Source organism: Ovis aries, chromosome 7 (genome assembly GCF_016772045.2).
Source record: "Ovis aries strain OAR_USU_Benz2616 breed Rambouillet chromosome 7, ARS-UI_Ramb_v3.0, whole genome shotgun sequence".
NCBI classification, from domain to species: domain Eukaryota; kingdom Metazoa; phylum Chordata; class Mammalia; order Artiodactyla; family Bovidae; genus Ovis; species Ovis aries.
The window spans coordinates 73,682,297-73,697,904 of record NC_056060.1 but is presented as its reverse complement, the minus strand read 5'-3'; the positions used below and the strand labels follow the sequence as shown (position 1 = coordinate 73,697,904).

At 42.5% G+C, this 15,608-nt stretch overlaps 1 pseudogene; it reads right to left on the bottom strand.

The window, feature by feature from the left end:
* Positions 1-1,080: 1,080 nt before the first annotated feature.
* On the bottom strand, positions 1,081-2,652 carry LOC101119397 (protein CBFA2T2-like; annotated as a pseudogene).
* Positions 2,653-15,608: the final 12,956 nt, after the last annotated feature.

Below are 15,608 nucleotides of genomic sequence, written 5' to 3'. Positions count from 1 at the left end.
ATGAGATGTAAAGCATCTCACTGCAAAAGGAGTCACTGTAAAAAATGATGAAACATTTTCTAGGGAGGCTACATTAGAAGTTGATTTGTGCTTTTGCAGCAGGTTAAGTTGGATGTCGTAACATTGTTGAAATGGTAGACAGTACTTCAGACGTTTTTCAATGTCTCTTTGGGACTCTCTTTGCTAGGAAATCACCTTAATGTCAGAGTTGTGACCAAAGCAACTTTTAGTGGAACTATTGGTCTACGAGTGTAGGTATCTGCCTGGTGATATATTCTCAGTAACTTACAACCTGGCTGATTTTGCTGACAAAATACTTTCTCCTGTGTTGAAATGCTGCCTTTCTTCATACTGCCTGAATAGGAAGGATATGACCTTTAATTACTGTGGAGGAATATGGTATTTTGTAGATGCTTCATGGTTTGATACTGGTTTGTGAAAAATGCTCTCTGGTGAAATGTGTTTTGCACTGCTGTTTCCATCTCCTTCCCTCAAGAAAGGGTTATATTTGACTCTCTTTCCCCCAGTGCTTAGTCTCTCCCAGGAGGAAAAGTTTTGAGACAGCTCTCCTGTCTACGAGTGGTACTTTACTCAAGACATCAGTTCAGTTCAGTTGCTCAGACATGTCCAGCTCTTTGCGACCCCATGGACTGCAGCATGCCAGGCTCTTCCATCCATGGAGTTTTCCAGGCAAGAATACTGGAGTGGATGTATGTGTAGATATACAGATAATTGAGAAAACACCTATTTTTCCTATTTTACTAAGAATTTAAATATTTTTAATTGGGAATAACTCTTATATTTATTTTATTACATGCTTTTGCAGCCGATGTTGAGATGACATCATGTGTTTTTCCTCCTTTGATCTATTAATAGGGAGAATTATATGAACAGATTATTTCCTGTTACTGAATCATCCTTGTATTTCTAGAATAAACCCAACTTGGCGATGGTATATTATTTGTTTAGTATGTTGTTGGATTCAATTGCTCAGTTTATTTGTTATTTTTAAATCAGTATTCATAAGAAAAATAAGATTGTAGCTTTCTTTTCTGGTGCCCTCTTGTCCTGGTGTTTGTACTAGGGCCTTTGTAAGGGCACTTTATGCTGGCGGAAAGAGCCGCAGTATCATGCAATGTTGCAGCCACTGCAGGTTTCACTGGCTTTGTGGCCACAGTTCCAGCAGCTCTCCGTTGACTCTTCCTGCTTGTTTATGAAAGGCATCCTCTGCAGCCTGCCGTTTGATGTCCGCTATTGTCTGCTCCATTCGAGCTCTCTCGGTTGCAGTCACTTCAAAGGCTTTTTGCTCTGCCTCAGCAACAGCTTTCTGTACTTCTGACATGGCCTGAATTTTCACCTTATTCACAGCTTCAGTCTTTTTCCAAAACTCCACAGATACATATCCTGTTCCAGCCTACTGTTGAATTCCCATGGAGAATCATTGCTGAGAGAATCTGCGCTCCCAGGACTGTGCTGCCTGGAGACCACCTCACTCCCTGTGTTCCTCATCTCTGTGTTTTCCTTGAATCGTCTTTTCCAGTAGTTGAGTTCTTCACGGTCTGCTTCTTGACAGCGCCACAGGGCTGCCATGGAGCGCCTTGTTTTCTCTGCCATTTCCATAATGCAGCTGAGGGCACGATCAAGATGTTTCCATTCATCAGCCCACTCCCTTTCTGTCAAGTGGTCTACCAGCTCATCTTGATAGCCTCCATTTAGACTAAGACTGTGGTGTCTATCACAAACTTCTCGATGTTCTATCATCTTGCTGGGCTCACAATATAGGTGGGAAGTTGCGATATCTTCTAAGGTGTAGTGCTGAAGAGGCAGAGGGGTAGGATGGAACTACATGAGGGGTACAGTGAGGGCAGGACTGTGCCGGGGAGCAGGGCTAATGGTACACACTCTCTTGGCAGGAGGTTCAGGAGCAATTGCATCTCTTTCAAAACTGCTCTCTACCCACCTCTCTGGACTGGGCCTTTTTCCATTTCCATGCACTTCCATGAGCAGCTCAGAGGAGTCAGCAGGGGACGCAATACTTGTGTCCAGCAGACGGTGTTCCTGCTGAGCCAGGTACTGGGATGGGGTCTGCTTGGCAGCCCAAGGGCAGTGCAGCAGTTCGAGCTGCAGCAGAGGCAGGTTGGCCTTGAGGAATGGAATAACAAAAGGACAAAGAGGAAAGTTTGTAGCCTCCTGGAGCTTGCAATGGAATTCTTCAACTGTTACTGTTGAGTTGACCAGTGCTAGAACAAGAGTCCACACCTTCTCCCCAGTCTCAGGTGAGAGGTCATTGCCAAACTGCTGCAGATTGGCGAGGAAGTGTTTCAACTTTCTAAGCTGCCCAGCACCACAAGTGGCTGGCAACTGTTGGTTAGTTAGTGCAGATGATGTGGAAGAGGCAGGACTGCTGTTGAATCTTTGTGGTGGTGATGGGGGGCTGTTAAGTGTAGGAGGAGAATGGTTGATGCCATTGTTCAGTGCTGTAGGAGTGAATGACATGGGCTTGGGTCTTCTGGGATTTATTGGTGGAAGGGGTGGCATGGTGGGAGGTGAGGATCTTGACTGTATCTTCACTTCCACAGGAGATCCAGGCATCGCTGGCACCCTTTTGTCAGCACCAAGCTGGAAAGCGGCCGTTCCAGGGATGCCCACCATCGCCCAGCGCTGCTGCCGCACACCTCTGCCTCCATTCACGGCCCGGGTCCCTAGCAGGCACTTTGGAGGTGCTTTCCCACATGCTACAGTCTTTATAATAATTTTAATTGATAAATACTTTTCCATTGTGTGGCTGGACCATGGTCTAACACTTTCTTATCCCTGCATGGTTAGGATATTTCCTGTTGCTATAATAGTTTGTAAAATAATGCTACATTAAGTCCACTTTGCAAAGTTGTATCCTAATTTTAGATCTTTTTTTCCCCCTCTAGGATAAATTTCCAGGAATGAGAGGGTAGAAAACTTTCTATGACTTTTAAGATCTATGAGCAAATTATTTTCCCAAAGATTTGTACCGATTTACAGCATCTCCATAATTTTGATGTATTATCTGTACCACATTCTTGTCAGCACTGGGTGTCATTTATATATATATATATTTTCTATTGTCAGGTATGAAATAGCAACACAGACATCTAATCTCCAGGCTCAGGGGCAGAACAGTGAGGAGAGCACTTTTCCATTAAACACTGACTCTCCCACTGAGGTTCCAGGGTTGATATAATCGCTGTTGTTTCTTGGGTGTAGAAAGTTAGTCTGAGCCTGGGACCCCAGCTCTTGCCTGCATTGTATTGACTGAAGCCAAAGCCCAGTACTCAGATTTGGTCACCTTTTTGTTTTTATTTTTCTTTTTAGGTAATATTGATCGGGCTCTTATAAATATGCCAAATACAAATTCTTAGCTGCATTTGTTTATTACTAAGAGGACCCATGGGTGGGGAATATGAGGACTTCTATGGGCAGATAGAGCAGGAGCCTGCTTCTGGTGGCCTGTTTTGAAAGACAAATGCCTTTCAGCTTGACTTTCTCTTCAGTTCAATTTAGTGACTATAAACACGTATCACTATCTTCTGAGCAGGCTGGCTCAGGGAGGGGAGAGAAATCTTGGCTCTTTAACACTGAACTTGTGGTTCTTCCCCAGTTAATCTGTATTAAACAAAACAGCACTTGCCACCTCAGCAGAGAAGACCTCTTATTTTTGTGAAATCAAAGTGCTCTGTAACCATGACGAACTTCCATTGTCAGTAAACTATCCTCAGAGAGAGGTTCTGATTACAAAAGCCTCATAGAATAACCATGCTGCTGGAATTGTCACACAGGTGCCCTCCCCAGGAGGGGGTCTGATCACCCTCTACAAGCTGGGGTCTTAGACAAGGATTAACTGAAGAGCAGAAACCAATCATGACCCTTTCTATGGTATTTAAATTTAGTTGTAAGAGTGAGCACAACGAGAAGCTACTGCATAGTTCAGGGAACCCTACCCAGTGCTCTTTGGTGACTAAATGGGAAGGAAATCCACAAAAGAAGGGTTATATGTATATGTTTATATGGAGTTCCCTGGTGGCTCAGCTATGTGCATAGCTATATGTATAGCTGATTCACTTCGCTATACAGTAGAAATGAATACAACATTGTAAAGCATTTATGTGTGTGTGTTTGTGTGAGTGTACTCAGTCATGTCTGACTCTTCGCAACCTCATGCACTGTAGCCTGCCAAGCTCTTCTATCCATGGAATTTTCGAGGCAAGAATACTGGAGTGGGTTGCCATTTCCTACTCTAGGGGATCTTCCCCACCCAGGGATTGAACCCACATCTCTTAAACCTCGTATACTGGCAGGTGGATTCTTTACCACTGTGTCACTTGGGAAGCCCACAATACTCCAAGAAAAAAAAAATTTTTTTTTAGTGAGCACATGCAGTTCAAAGAAAGAGAATACCCTTGTTTTCATGATGATGGAGAAAAACAAGTGGCAGAATTTAGAAACCAGATTTCTGTTCTTACGTAAGTAAAGAGAACAAGGGGGGCACAGGGAAGAGGTGTATTCCTAGATTAAAATTTATCTTGAATGACATGCTAAAGCCTTGTACCTCCCTGAATTTGAAACACATCAGACTTGCTGTTTTTGTCTCTTCCATGAACTATGAGTTTACAATCATTATTTAATAACCATGTGTTGAACATGTAGAATATTATAGAATATTCTGAATTGTGTATTTAATCCTACAGACATGAATAAACTAAGATTTTGTCCTTGCCTTCAAGCTCACTGTGTCTCAGGCAGGAAAAAACTGTACACAGATGTAACAGTGATGGATGTTAGGTCAATACGCTGTGGGAACCCTAAGGAGATAAATGCTTTGGTTCAAATGAACTAAGTACTAAGCTCTGAGGCGCTTTATATGACTTCTTGCCCCTTCAGTTCAGTCACTCAGTTGTGTCCGACTCTTTGTGACCCCATGGACTGCAGCATGCCAGACTTCCCTATCCATCACCAACTCCCAGAGCTTACTCAAATTCACATTCATTGAGTCGGTGATGCCATCCAACTATCTCATCTTCTGTCATCCCCTTCTCCTCTCTCCTCCCCCCTTCAGTCTTTCCCAACATCAGGGTCTTTTTCAATGAGTCAGTTCTTCACATTAGGTGGCCAGAGTATTGGAGTTTCAACTTCAGCATCAGTCCTTCCAATGAATCAGGACCGACTTCCTTTAAGATTGACTGGTTTGATCTTGCAGTCCAAGGGACTCTCGAGAGTCTTCTCCAACACCACAGTTCAAAGGCATCAATTCTTTGGCACTCAGCTTTCTTTATAGGCCACTCTCACATCCATACATGACCACTGGAAAAACCATAGCTTTGACTAGATGGACCTTTGTTGGCAAAGTAACGTCTCTGCTTTTTAATATGCTGTCTAGGTTGTCAAGTATTTAGGACCAAGTAAATGACATTCTAATAGATCTTACAGAACTACCAGCAGAACTATTGCTGGTAAACTTTTAGAAGCATGAAGGGTAGCAAGAGAGCCAAGAAATGGACAAACGTTGCCTACAAAAACTAAAAGTGAATTATTGAAATTAGACAGGTAAGACTGATAGCTGTACCAGCCACTTTGGAAGGCAATACTTATGGGTGATCACCAAAACAGTCATGTCAAACTAGATAAAGAGCACATAGAGCACATTGATTTCAGAAAAATGCCTAAAATGTCTCATTTTTAATTTTTTTTTTTGGCAAGATGAAGGAGAGGCAGACGTGGGTGGTGGTCACTAGTGATATTTCAGGGGCTGTGTTCATGGCCTCATCTGTTTTCCCCTCTTCCCTTGAACCTACTCAGGAAGATGGGACCATTCAGTTCAGTTCAGTTCAGTTGCTCAGTCATGTCTGATGCTTTGCGACCCCATGAATTGCAGCATGCCAAGCCTCCCTGTACATCACCAACTCCCAGAGTTTACTCAAACTCATGTCCATAGAGTCAGTGGTGCCATCTAGCTATCTCATCCTCTGTTGTCCCCTTCTCCTCCTGCCCCCAATCCTTCCCACCATCAGAGTTTTTTCCAATGAGTCAACTCTTCACATGAGGTGGCCAAAGTATTGGAGTTTCAGTTTTAGCATCAGTCCTTCCAATGAAAACCCAGGACTGATCTCCTTTAGAATGGACTGATTGGATCCCCTTGCAGTCCAAGGGACTCTCAGGAGTTTTCTCCAACACCACAGTTCAAAGGCATGAATTCTTCGGGGCTCAGCCTTATTCACAGTCCAACTCTCACATCCATACATGACCACAGGAAAAACCATAGCCTTGACTAGATGGACCTTTGTTGGCAAAGTAATGTCTCTGCTTTTCAATATGCTATCTAGGTTGGTCATAACTTTCTGTCCAAGGAGTAAGCGTCTTTTAATTTCATGGCTGCAGTCACCATCTGCAGTGATTTTGGAGCCCCCCAAAATAAAGTCTGACACTGTTTCCACTGTTTCCCCATCTATTTCCCATGAAGTGATGGGACCAGATGCCATGATCTTCGTTTTCTGAATGTTGAGCTTTAAGCCAACTTTTTTACTCTCCTCTTTTACCTTCATCAAGAGGCTTTTTAGTTCCTCTTCACTTTCTGCCATAAGGGTGGTGTCATCTGCATATCTGAGGTTATTGATATTTCTCCCAGCAATCTTGATTCCAGCTTGTGCTTCTTCCAGCCCAGCGTTTCTCATGATGTACTCTGCATAGAAGTTAAATAAGCAGGGTGACAATATACAGCTTTGACGTACTCCTTTTCCTATTTGGAACCAGTCTGTTGTTCCATGTCCATTTCTAACTGTTGCTTCCTGACCTGCATATAGGTTTCTCAAGAGGCAGGTTAGGTGGTCTAGTATTCCCATCTCTTGAAGAATTTTCCACAGTTGATTGTGATCCACACAGTCAAAGGCTTTGGCATAGTCAATAAAGCAGAAATAGATGTTTTTCTGAAACTTTCTTGCTTTTTCCATGATCCAGTGGATGTTGGCCTTTTGATGGGACCATTGGCCAGTGTTTTTTTTGAAGAATTGAAAGAACTGGATGAAAGTGAAAAAAAAATACTGTTTGGAGTTCAAAGAAGGTGTCATATTAATGAGCATTTATCCTGTCTCATTCTTCCCTCTTTGACGTTTTGAAGCCATAATAAGGTCCTTGGTGGGGGGAGCTTTGGGTAGGATGAAGGAAAAAATTATGAAAACTTCTTTATCTCTTTTTCCTCTTTATTTAAAAAATATATAAAATTTTAGCCAAGAAATACATTACATGGTTAAAAACTCAAATATTCTATCAAGAGCTAGAATGACAGATGGCATCCTCTGGCTGTATCCCACCCTATATCCAAGTTCAGCTCACCCTACTTCCAAATTCAACTATCCTAGAGTAACACTTTTCAACTATTTTTTAGCTGTTTCATTTGTCATTTACTTCTCTATTTCTAAGTAATATGCCTATATTGCAATTTCTAGATTTATAAATTTGTGATGTTGTTTATTGACTTTCTATGATGAAGATGAGGGAGCAGGGTGGTATGTCATCCATTTATATACCAGCCCCCTTCCCTTTTCCCCATCTTCAAATGTGGTCCCCTTATATCCTTCTGCTCAAGTTTGGGTTTGCTGTTCTCTGGGCCTTTTTTGACTATTATTCTGGATTCTCTTCAACTCTCTCCTGCCTTGGATTGTTCATTCCCGAATTTGATATTTTCTTCTTCCTTTATTGACTTCCTTGTTTATATTTCTTGGTTGCTTCCTGAGAACAGACACATTTGAGATGTTGCATGCCTGAACATTTCTTTATCCTACTTTTATGCTTGACTGAAAATGTGTCTAGGTGTAGAATTTGCTAAGATGAAGATACTATTCAATAGAATTTCAAAGGTATTTTTCCATATTACTGTGAAGGAGCTTTGGTGAAAAGAATATTATGTGTTCATCAAATTTATTTCATCTTCTTCGTGGGCAAGACTGCCTCATTTCTCAGCCTTGTTTGCAGTTAGGTCAGAGCCATGAGACAGAGTTATGGTGGGGTGTGGGTGGGAGTGGTGTGCCTACTTCAGGCTTGCACTGGCTTCCAGGCTGGCTCTTTCCCATCCATGGTGGTCTTCCAGGCCACACCTCAAAGATGATGTCGTCACAAGATGGACCCTCTGTCCCTTAATGATAGCAGAGCCCTGCCCTCAGCTTCTGCTGATGGTGAGTGATTTTATTGTGTTCAGCCATTGAGACCTGGGGACTTTGTTAGCTAATCTGATTAACAGGCAAATCCTGTGTCATTCTGATTCTAGTTCCTTCTTATGTGACTTGTTTTCCATGTGACCTATTTTTCTCTTTGGAAGATGGATGGAAAGAACACAGCATGGATACAACATCTGAGCACATGCCTAAAGGATTAGTAGGAATCTGCTGGGCAGAGGCAGCTGTATAAGGTGCGGCACAGCAGCGTGGTGGTGTAATAGAGTCTGTTTGAAGAACATTGAAAAGTCTGCACAGGAAGTCACTTGTTCATTCATTCATCCATTCTTTAAGTATTTATTGAGTGTCTGTTTGCTGTCAGATATAATACTGCATGTGTGAAGTGCCCAGTTGCTTCAGTCCAACTCTTTGTGACCTCACAGACTGTAGCCTGCCAGGCTCCTCTGTCTATAGGATTTTCTGGGCAAGAATGCTGGAGTGGGTTGCCATGCCCTCCTCCAGGATATTGTCCCAATGCAGGGATTGAATCCGTATCTCCTGCAGTGCAGGGAGATTCTTTACCACTAGCACCACCAGGGGTAGAATAACAATGACCCCTATAGATTAGTGGTAGAAGTAGAAATGTAAAGAAAAAATTTTAAAAATATTTAGATACTGTCAGAGAAATATAGCATAGTGGTTGAGGGCATGGGCTCTGGACACAGACTGCCTAAATTCAAATCCTAACTCCATTACATTTCTCTGGGTGACCTTGGACAAGTTACTTAACTCCAGTTTTTTCACATGTAAAATGGAGATATTAACATTAGAGCAATATTCTTGTTGTGAGGGTTAAAGGAGACAATGACAAGAAAGTGTTTAATACGTATTGAACAGAGAGTAAGACTAAAAACATTAGCTGTTATTATTATGTGTGAATAGAGGCTGATGCTAGGAACTTTTATAAGCTATATCAAGCCTGTCAGGATACAGGCTGTATCCTGTAGACTTACAGATTATTTCCAAGCAGAGATCAACGAGAGACTCATTTTTAGTGCCTTGTCATTCTGCTTGTCTTACAAAACTCAGTTTCAAGCGAATAACAATTTTCCTAAACTCTTGTCAGCCCATTACATGGCTACACTGAACAACAGGCTTGGGGCATATTCACAAGTTCCTATTTTTATTAAACTGACACTGGCATCAAAGTTCATCCTTATTTACTAGTTTTGATTCCTTAAGGCCAGAGTAAGTCAATGTGAGTCAAATTGTTTCCTTTCATTGCATTTCTTAGGCTACTTGTGATTTGATTCACTGCTTGGAGACATTTGAATGCACAGTCATAGAACCACAGAACGTCAGGGCTGGAAGGGGCTTCAGAGACACTCATGCAAACCCCTCACTTTGCAGATAAAGAAACTGAGGGCCCTGGTTTATTTTCCTACTGTCAACAGTGTTCCTGGCAGTGACTGTTAGTGTTTGAGGGTGATAAGCAATCGTGACTTTCTCCTTGCTCTGAGCTTGGGACTAACAGAAAGATAAGACACAAGAATCTGACAGGAGGAGGTACAGATGCTGAACTTCCTACTGAAAGGGGTTGAATTAGAGAGCAGGCCTTGACCTGGCCTTTGCTCTGACTCCAACCAACACACGGGACAGGCACTGATGGTTGTCTACCTGACACCAGTAGGTGCCCTCTCTTGTCAGCAGAGCTGGTCTTCCACGGTAGAGGCTGGAAATGCCAGGCACTCCCATTCCCAGCCTTCCTTACAGTGAGGCCATGATCGTGTGGCCTGATTCTGGCCAATGCGATTAAAGAGGAAACCAGCAGGAAGTGTTGGTAAGACCTTTCCTCTCTTAAAAGAGAAATGCTGTGACAAGGTACTTTCTTCTTCTTATTCCTCCTCAGCCTGATTTTTTGTTTTTGGACACTGTTGCCTAAGGACACTAAGTTTGGAGTGGGGCAGGTCATGAGGGCAGGCAGGTCAGCATGCTGGCGATGGCAGACCAGGCAGATGGGCAGCACCCAGGTCCTTGATGACAATGTTAAGCAGCCACACCAATGCTGGATCACCCTGACTCTGGGCTTCTTGTTACTTAAGCTCGAGTATGCTTATGACACCTTCATTGGCTTGTTATTTGCAGCCAAAACCATCCCAGTTGATAAATCTACCTGAACTCTAAACCTCCAAGATGTTGAGTCACCATATTTATTTTCCAATCTCATCAGTCGATCAGAAAAGAAACACAGGTGGGGTGTAGAGTAGAGAGACAGAGGCATGAAATGTTCTACTACTACTACTGCTACTACTACCACTAAGTCGCGTCAGTCGTGTCCGACTCTGTGAGACCCCATAGACGGCAGCCCACCAGGCTCCGCCATCCCTGGGGTTCTCCAGGCAAAAACACTAGAGTGGGTTGCCATTTCCTTCTCCAATGCATGAGAGGAAAAGTGGAAGTGAAGTCGCTCAGTCGTGTCCAACTCTTAGCAACCCCATGGACTGCAGCCCACCAGGCTCCTCCGTCCATGGGATTTTCCAGGCGAGAGTACTGGAGTGGGGTGCCATTGCCTTCTCCAATGAAGCATTCTACCCATCCTTTTCCCTCTTGCCGAATGCAGACAAGTGAGAATGGGAGATAAGCATCTCTCCCCACCCTGATCTTAACATTGGAAATTAGAGTCTAAAATACAAGGGTCTTCTAATTTTTGAAGAGTTAGACCCATGATTTTACATGACAAGCAGAGCTGAATTGAGAGTGAGTGTATTCTGATAGCAGTTCTAAAGCTTCACACTTTCGGCTCAGCCTTCTGCAGGCCTCACCGGTCTTCAAGACAGTGCAGAAAACAGCACCAACAGCCGTGTTAGGCATGCCTGAAATACGCATCTTGTTTCCAGAGCCTTGGACACGAACAATGCAGAAAGGATGAACCTAGCGACCACATCTTTGAGGCACAGTAATTTCATTATGAAGTTTCCTTCTTTACTTTTGCCCCTGCGGGGAGAGGATTATTAAAATTATGTCATTACCCATCAGGCTGTCAGAAAAGCCCAAACTCCTTTGTCCAAAGAGAGCTGCAGAACAGCAGAAGTGATCGAAGCAAAGAGCTGGCTGCCAATCAAATCTGGTTTCCATAGACTCCACATTTCTTTGATGAGATATTTCAAGCTGCAAAGAAGGAAAATGTGTTTTCCTTTCCCAGTAATTGAAGTTAGTCATAAAACTCAGCCGAGCAGACCATGGTGCCAAGGTGTTCCAAGAAGCAGATATGTGTGCCCTGCCTGACCACTCACATGGAGGACTCTGTTCCGATTGGTGGGGGTGGAAGCCATCAGGTTACTGTCCTGTTATGGGAAAGAAGATAATGGGAAGGGCCCTGCTCCCAGGGCCTAATCCTTCTAGAACTTCTTGTTGCCTGTGTAAGTTCACAGCCCCTCATGTGGACACCTCTCTGCACTAACTCAAAGCTCATGGCATTTCATGGTTACACCTGCACTCGCCACTGAGCTCTCATTTAGAAACCGAAAGGCAGATCTTATTGGATTGACTGTTTGCTTTTCCAGAGATACTTGCCAGACTTTAATGGAAGCTAAGTTTTGAGCTGGGGAAAAATGGGGATAAGTGATATTTGGCGTTCTCTACAAATACTCAGTTCTCCTCATTTAGTTCAGCATGTATTGCTTACTCTGTAAAGCACTGGGCTTGGAAGATTGAACAGGAGAGTGATGGGGAACTGCTTGTAGGGGTTGGAGACAAGCGAACTGTTCATGAAATGAGCTGCACTAGGGGAGGCATGAGGAATGATGAAAACACATGTCTTGGGTACCCATCTCAGACTTTGAGGATCCGGGAAGGCTTCCTGAAAGAAGCTAGCAGTGAAGCCAAGTCCTACAGGATGAACAGGGGGTGAGGCAGAGGTCGGGGTTGGGGAGAGGAAAGGGCAAGTGTGATGGCCAGATGGGAGAGAGGGTGGTCCTTGGCTCGTGCAGAGAGACCCGAACTTGAAATGAGAATGGGGAGGGGCTAAGGAGAGAGCTTTGTTAAAGAGCTTGTATTTTGTCTTGGGTGGCACGAGAAGCAGTGATGAGTTTAAACCAGAATGAACGAGTCATATTTAGACTGACATTTAGAACAGATCTTCCCAGGTACAGTGAACAGAGAGTCAGAGGCATTAGTAAGAAGGGTCTTCAAGGGTTTTGAATTAGGAAACTGAGTCACAACGTATTTAGGAGATAAAACTGATAGAATTGTGCATGTTGGTGGGTAGGGGTGCAGGGGGTGGGATTGGGAGGTACTTAGAATGAATCTCAAAGGTTTCATTTCAGAGATGGGAAATGACAGATGAAGTGGGTGGGAAAGACTCTAGGGAGAAAGATAAAGAACTTTGTTTGAGACATAATGAAGTTAGGATGTTTCTATGACATCAAATGGGCTTCCCAGGTGGCACCAGTGGTAAAGAATCCACCTACCAATACAGGAGATGTAAGAGATACGGGTTCTATCCCTGGGTTGTGAAGATCCCTTGGAGGAGGTCATGGCAACCCACTCCAATATTCTTGCCTGGAGAATCCCATGGACAGAGGAACCTGGAGGGTTCTGGTTCATAGGGTCACAAAGAGTTGGACATAACTAAAGTGACTTAGAATGCACTCATGCACATGACATCAAATAGAGAGATCATGTAGATAGTAAGGAAATCAACAAATGGTATTAGATGTTATTATACTTAATATTTGAGCTGCCCTGATGGCTCAGGCAGTAAAGAATCCACCTGCAATGCAGGAGACCCAAGTTCGATCCCTGGGTCGGAAAGATTCCATGGAGAAGGGAATACACTTAATATTCAGGCTGTTTCAGCTTCAAATTTGGGGCATTAGTTTGCTTTCTATCCATGGCTTGTTAACTCAGAATCATGGGTTTGAGACTCTTTATTCAGCTCTTAAAAATCTCAAACTGCTTCTCTAATTCTTGGTCAGCATTTTGCAAAGGTGTGTCCCTGGTTCCAAGAGACACCTAGGACTCAGGCCCACGGCTACAGAGAGAATTGGGTCTCAGGTCTGCCTTTGATATACTGCTATTCACTCTACCCATAGCCACCATGGCCTCAAGATCTTATATTGTACTTTCCTTCTCCTCAGGCTTTGCCTGTCTAGCTTATCTTTTAGACTGGTGATTTTGTTTTTTCAAAGCCCATTCTTTATTATTAAATTCTTCTATTCCCATGATAATTTTAGCTTCCCATCTCTGGACTTGATTGTTCACTAAATATCAGGGCCATCTCTACTTAGAAAAAATTTCTCCCCATAATTTATTTTAATGTGAGCTCTTCAGCGAGGTTAAGGTAAGAAGCAGTGATTCAGTCAGGCAGATTAGTGCATTTCTAAAGACCGAGACTCTCAAGTCAAGTAATTAGGCTCAGCAGATCAGAAATCAGGTTCTAGATAAATAAGCATTTTGATAAATTCTGAAAAAAAATATCATCTCTTTAATGGACTCCTTGCTGCTTTAAGCTTTGAAATTTCACATGCATCAGCTGCACGGCTCAGCTGGCAAGGCCTCAGATGTTGCCATAAAATTGATCTAATGATCCCTCACTGTAGGCCCAGGTTTCTCACTGGAACAGCCTAAAAAAGTGGCTAAAGCAGGTGGATATAGGAAAAGGTGGTCAGAGCTGAATTTGAATCCCAGCTCCATCACTGACTAGCTGGAAGGCCACTGTCAATTTGTTTAACTTCTTTGGGCCTCAGTTTCCTCATCGTAAAGGTAGATAATAATACTTCACAGGATTGTTGTTGCTGTTGTGAGAATTAATAGTCATGCCACATGAAAAGGAAGGAGTTCAAATAATTATTTCTTGCCACTGAGTATCAGCATCTATGCATTAGACCTGTGCTGTTCATTATGGTGTAAGTAATTCTTCAGCACTTGAAATGTGGCTACTTTGAACTGAAGGTTCTGTCAATTATGCATATCAATAGAGATTAGACCAAAGACTTAGCATAAGAAAAGGATGTAAAAAGAGTATGGAGTATTTAATGAATAATGTTTTATAGTGTTTGAAGTGAAGTGAAAGTCGCTCAGTCATGTCCGACTTTTTTGTGACCCCATGGACTATACAGTCCATGGACTTCTTCAGGCCAGAACACTGGAGTGGATAGCCTTTCCCTTCTCCAGGGGATCTTCTCAAACTAGGAATTGAATCCAGGTCTCCCACATTGCAGGCAGATTCTTTACAAGCTGAGCCACCAGAGAAGCTCTTCATAGTGTTTACATGTTGATTATATGGTAATATTTGGTACAGCTTTATTTCTGGCACTTAACACACTAGAATTAATTATTATAATTAATTTCACCTTTTCCTTTGTTTTCTTAATATGGCTACTAGAAATTTAAAATTGCATATGTGGCTTGAGTTCTGCAGTTGGATGCCTCTGTTTTGGACACAGGATTTATCCTTAAAGGACTTCTAACATAGCAAAGCACTCACCAGCTGGTGTCTCTCTTCCAGTCTATCTCCTCACTGTGCCCACAGGATCTTTCTGAAGCACAGAATGTTTCTTTCTGAAACTCCTCCTTTATGTTGGAATAAAGATTGAGCCTTTCAGAGTGCCTGATCTGTAGCCCATCTTCTGCTACCATCCTCATTCCTGTCTATCCTCCTGAGCACTCTGCTCAACCATGATGACTCCTTGTAGCTTCTTGAACTCACCGCATCCTCTTCCGCATCTTTATGATTCATTCAATGAATAGTTTTCAATAATTAGCTGTGAGCCAGGTAGTGTTTTAGGCCTTGGATAAATTGCAGTGAACAAGACAGATGAAGAGTCTGCTCTTTAAAAAGTTTTTTATTGAAGTATAGTTAATTTACAATGTGTTAATATCTGATGTACAGCAAAGTGATTCAGTTATATATATACATGAATTCTTTTTAATATCCTTTTCTATTATGATTTTTTGCAGGATATTGAATATAGTTCCCTGTGCTATACAGTAGGACCTTGTCGTTTATCAATTCTATGTTTACTACTTTGCATCTTCTGACCCCAAATTCCCACTCCATCTCTTCCCCCACCCCCTTGGGAGTCATACATCTGTTCCTTATATCTGTGAGTCTGTTCTGTTTCATAGATAATTTCATTTGTGTCGTATTTTAGGTTCTACATGTAAGTGATATATGGTATTTGTCTTTCTCTTTCTTTATATGATAATCTCTAGTTGAATCCATGTTGCTGCAAATGACAATATTTCATTCCTTTTTATGGCTGAGTAACATTCCACTGTATATACGTACTATATTTTCTACTCATTTATCTGTTAATGGACACTTCGGTTGTTTCTGTTTCTTGGCTATTATGAATAGTGCAGCTATGAACATAGGGGTCCATGTATCTTTGTGAATTATAGTTTTGTTCCAATATCTGCCCAGGAGTG